The sequence below is a fragment of the Leucopleurus acutus genome (assembly GCF_964270905.1).
Source record: "Leucopleurus acutus genome assembly, chromosome: 6".
Lineage (NCBI taxonomy): Eukaryota > Metazoa > Chordata > Mammalia > Artiodactyla > Delphinidae > Leucopleurus > Leucopleurus acutus.
Window position 1 is genome coordinate 64,260,378 of NC_139149.1, and position 6,000 is coordinate 64,266,377.

The following is a 6,000-nucleotide window of genomic DNA, read 5'->3' on the forward strand; positions in this document are numbered from 1 at the left end:
TGACAGATTCTGAGGAATAGAACAAGGACATCTTCGGGGGTGTTATTCAGCCTACCCCAGTGGTATTCACAAAGCAGGAGGAGGTGAGTTGCACAGTGCAAAGGTGGGGGAAGTTTAAATGCTGTCGTTAAATAACATGGGATTGAATATTTAGCCAGTTGCTAGAGCTGAGACATCTAAGATGATTCTCTTACAAATCTGTCATCTTTACTTAAAACAGCGCTTGGCATATTGTACATATGCAAGAAATATTTATTGAATGAATAAATGAATACAGCTCCACTTGGAGCTTGCAGACAGAAGAAAATGAAAGTATCTGAAGAAAATAACTTTGAATTTTTTCATTACATTAAAATCATGCAAGCAAGTCTGTTTTGAAACTATTTTTAATAAAGGTTTCCATGAAAATGATTAATTCAGTTAAATGGGAAAATACAACAGGTAACAACTGGAGGGGAAACCAGTTGTTTCCATTCCTCACAGACTCATCCAGTAAGGCATATAACTCTAAAGACAGAAAGCGGGAACATAGAAAAACACATAGATGGCCTGCCTCTAGCTTCTTCTTTAGGTTTTTCCATCACACTGTACTGCATCTGGTCACTATTATAATGATGAGTGACTAAAGGTATCATTTAAATTTAGACTCATGTTAGTGCAATGACCTGGATGACTTCAGCAATTTCAGGTGGCCCTAAAATGATCTGACTTTGGAATAACAAAATCCTATCTCAGCTAAACCCTGGTTTAAAGCAGTATGAAAACCAGAATCCTCTAATGTACTTAACTTGAAAGGAGAAGAATATTTGTTTTCAGTGGAAAAGTCCAGTTGTTTGTCAATCATAAAATCCTTCTCTCAGCCCTCCTCTCTAAACAAACTCACCTTCTATTCTCATTAGCACGTGAACTTGTTGCTTAAATGAGCCAGTTGAGATTTAAAAAAAAAAGGTACCTTCTCATCAATTTCATCCTTGGGGAGCAGGAGGAAAATGTCACAAAAAAACACAAAAGAGCCTGTATGAATCTGAAATAAAGCTCTTATTTAAGAGTGAGAATATAGAGATGTTATGGAAACTCCCTGGGAGCAAGTACATGCCTGTACACCCGGCTAACGACATTCTTACACAAATCGGAATTGACAGGGAATATGTCTTCTGTGCTGAGGCCAGAGCTGGGAATGGTTAGTGCTGAGTGAGTGGCATCTGTTGTCTACCACCAGAGGTAGAAATCTGAACACTTCTGCCAGTACAAGTGGGTTCTGTTTTGATGACCTGTTAGTGAAACAAAAATACTGATGTTTAAAGGTAGTGGGTTTTTATTTTTGTTACATGTTTTCCCTTGGCAAAAATCCAAACAACGCGAGAGTCTTCAAAAAGCATTTCTAAATGATAACAGAGAATGTAAATCTGTACTTTTTGAGACTTCCAAAAGCATTTCTAAATGATAACAGAGAATGTAAATCTGTATTTTTTGTCGTCCACACTACCTTTGCCACCTGTATATTACTGCTCACAGCCATTGTATTAATGCATTTATCTGTGAGGGCTCTTTATTCCAAGTGGTTGTCTTTCCTTGATGAGTCGTCAAAGCATGAAATAGGAATTTTCTTGCCATGTTACATAACGAGACAGATTCTTCAGGTTCTGCTGTGACCACTTATCAATGTTTAGAGAAATTAGTAGGTACCATTCAATACTAGGAAGAAAATTTTACTATTAGGGGAAAAATCATTCATAGAATTCAAAGGTTGATAGAAAAGGATTTGTATAGCAGTAACCAGGACTAAAAGTTAAGTACTGAATTTCTGTTTCTCAGTAAAGTTAATGAAGAATATGTAAATTGCGGGCTTCCCTGATGGCGCAGTGGTTGAGAGTCCGCCTGCCGATGCAGGGGACACGGGTTCGTGCCCCAGTCCGGGAGGATCCCACATGCGGCGGAGTGGCTGGGCCTGTGAGCCATGGCCGCTGAGCCTGCACGTCCGGAGCCTGTGCTCTGCAACAGGAGAGGCCACAACAGTGAGAGGCCCACGTACCTCTAAAAAAAATAATAAAAATAAAAAAGTAACTTGCATAAAACGTTATCAACGTTTACCATCCACCATTGGTAATTTCATCCACCATGACATCAGTGACCACACTGTGGAAATGGATGAAGACCATCCACATGAGCACAAAGGCTATTTATTCAGAGGTTGCTATATAGCAGGGGAGCCACCATCACTTACCTTTGACAGAAACTCAAAGGCAGATAGGAGGGTGGGAAAGTTCTATATTGAAAAATTTTTTTCAGATATGCTTGGATTGGAAACTGTTGACATGGGGAAGATGGAGGTATGCTAACTAGAAGCAGTATATCCTACACGTTTAGCTTGGGAAGTATATTTGGCTTTCTTTGGATGGTCCTGAGTTGGAAATCGAGGCAAAAATGAGGAAGCTGGCAGCCATTGACTGAGTCCTGGCAGTTCTGGGCTGATTGCTGCAGAGGTTGTGGGTGAGAGTTCTGTTGTCTTATATGGTATGGCCATTGTCTGTTTGTCCATTCAATCTCTTAACATGAAAACCAGAATATGAAAAAAACAAAAGCCAGAAGATTCAAATCTGCTGAAAAGGCATCAGCATGCACTTGAAAAGTTAGTTGTTATTTAAGAACGTCATGCCTGAAGACAATGATTTAACACATGCAGCAGCAAAAGGTGCATTTTCACATCACTATGTGAAGCATAACTTTCATTCAGGTCACATGTATCTACTTCTAAATTACTTCTGCTCATATTGAGTCCAACTTTCTTACATGTACACGAACATGTAGCAATAGCTGTTAGTGTGTTGGCTCCATTAGCAAAAGAATTTTGTATATAATTAAAATAATGTCAATTTTTAAAAATTGAAGTATAGTTGATTTACAGTGTTTCAGGTATACGGCAAAGTGAATCAGTTATACATCTATCTATGCATCTATCCTTTTTCAGATTCTTTTCCATTATAGGTTATTACATAGTTCCCTGTGCTATACAATAGGTCCTTGTTGTTTATTTTATATATAGTAGTTTGTATATGTTAATATCAACCTCCTAATTTATTTCTCCCCCGCCCCCCCTTTCCTCTTTGGTAACCATAAGTTTGTTTTCTATGTCTGTGAGCCTATTTCTGTTTTGTAAATAAGTTCATTTGTATCATATTTTAGATTCCACATATAAGTGATATCATATGGTATTTGTCTTCCTACTTACTTGATTTAGTATGATAATCTCTAGGTCCATCCATGTTGACGCAAATGGCATTATTTCATTCTTTTTTATGGATGAGTAATATTCCATTGTGTGTGTGTGTGCGTGTGTGTGCATCACATCATCTTTATCCATTCATTTGTCGATGGACACTTAGGTTGTTCCATGCCTTGGCTATTGTAAATAGTGCAAAATAATGACAACTTCATACCAGTGTCATAAGACGCTTCACATAGAAAATCAATTGAAATAATTCCAAAAGTAGTTCAGTTTTTCATCCAACTCGTGTAATTGAAGTAAAGCATTTAGGAGTTAATTATGTCAAAAGTGAAATATCGGGCTTCCCTGGTGGCGCAGTGGTTGAGAGTCCGCCTGCCGATGCAGGGGACACGGGTTCGTGACCCGGTCCGGGAAGATCCCACATGCCGCGGAGCGGCTGGGCCCGTGAGACATGGCCGCTGAGCCTGCGCATCCGGAGCCTGTGCTCCGCAACGGGAGAGGCCACAACAGTGAGAGGCCCGTGGACTCTCAACCACTGCACCACCAGGGAAGCCCCAGTGTTAGATTTTAGAATATCCTCCATTTAGAATTTGCCCCAAATTACCAAGTACCTCAGCAGTTGCAGAGAAAGTAGTTTCTCAATTGAAAATATTATGGTCTATGAGGAAGAAGCAATTGAAGATGTCAACAATCTAAATGTACTTATTGTAAACTGCAACTTCAAAGAGTATTGTAGGCAATTTTAAGAAAAAAGAATGAAAAATATTAAGACCATACTAAAAAATATACATTTCAGAAAATGTCTCTCAGTGTGTCCAAATTTCCTTTTTATAAGGAAACCAGCCAGATTGGATTAGATTTAACTTACCTCTTAAAAGGAATTATCTTCAAATACAGTCACATTCTGATATTCTGGGGGTTAGGACTTTAACATATGAATTTAAGGGGGACACCATTCAGCCCCTAACAATATCCAAAGTAGTTGAAATTAGGGTCTCAAAGATATTTGCACACCCATGTTCATAGCAATATTATTCACAATAGCCAAAAGGTGGAAGCAACCCAAGTGCCCATCAGCAGATTAATAGATAAACAAAATGGAGTATGTATGTACAATGGAATATTATTCAGCCTTAAAAAGGAAATACATTCTGATACGTGGTACAGCATGGATGAACCTTGGGAACATTATGCTAAGTGAATTAAAACAGTCACAAAAAGACAAATGCTGTCTGATTCTACTTACATAAGTCATCTATACAATTTATAGAAACAGAAAGTACAAGGTTGGTTCCCAGAGGCTGTGGGGAGGGAGGAATGGGGAGTTAGTGTTTTGTTTGTTTTGTTTTGTTTTTAACATCTTTATTGGAGTATAATTGCTTTACAATGGTGTGTTAGTTTCTGCTTTATAACAAAGTGAATCAGCTATACATATACATATATCCCCATATCTCCTCCCTCTTGTGTCTCCCTCCCACCCTCCCTATCGCACCCCTCTAGGTGGCCACAAAGCACGGAGCTGATCTCCCTGTGCTATGCGGCTGCTTCCCACTAGCTATCTATGGAGTTAGTGTTTAATGGGTACAGAATTTCAGTTTTGCAAGGTGAAAAGAGTTCTGGAGATTGGTTGCACAACAATGTGAATGTACTTAACACTACTGAACTGTATACCTAAAAATGGTTAAGATGGTAAATTTTATGTTGTGTATACTTTAAATTTAAAAATTAGATGTATATACATGTTGAACCATTGTTAATTTCCTTGTTCTGCTAATGTACTATATTTATGTAAGATGTAACCATTTAGGGACACTGAGTGAAAGGTACAGGGGACCTCTCTCTACTATCTTTGCAATTTCCTGTGAATCTATAATTACTTCAAAGCAAAACGTTTCTTAAAATTATATTCTTGTGTTGAAAAAAGGTAAGGAAGTTAGAGACTGCCAATTCAATCTCTTGGACTAGGATAACAGAACTTCATGGAGACAAATTAAAACGTTTAACCACAGCCTACCCATGGGGGTAACTTTGATCAGAAAGAAGCTTACATGCTGGGACCCAGCAGGACCAAGTAACCCGTATAATGACTATTAGAAGTTATTAGCCATCAAGGAAAGCTGAATTAACAAGCTTTCTTTTTGGCATCGAGTCTTTGGTAATGATGGTCTCCTATTGAGCAAAGTTCCAAACAATATTCCCCTGCCTGTCAAATGCCTAATTTGCCCAACCGTAAACCATAAAACATAGCTCAGATTCTCTCCATGCATATCACCCAGTATCACGCTGTGAGGGCATAACTGGTAGTATTGCCTCTGGCCAAGGCCAGATTGCATCAGCAGGCTTTTCCCTCCAAATTCAGACAGAAGATTTACACTTCCCTTGGGAAAAAGTTAGTCTCCTCACCCTCAAACTGGAATCTAAAAACATCTAAAATTTATGGCTGCAGTGTGTCTCAACTACCAACTCTCTTTTTTCCTTTTAAAAAAAAAAATTTTTTTTTAAATCCCCTACCCGTATCTTGCCCTTCCCCCCTTCCCTCTACCCACTGGTAACTACTAGTTTGTTCTCTATATCTGTGAGTCTGCTGCTTTTTTGTTATAGTCACTAGTTTTTTGTATTTTTTAGATTATACATGTAAGTGATATCATATAGTATTTGTCTTTCTCTGTCTGACTTATTTCACTTAGCATAATGCCCTCCAATGTTCTAATTGACATTTTGTTAAATTTTTTTTTTCTTTTTTTGGAAGAAAAATTAAGTCTTATTTATTTTTA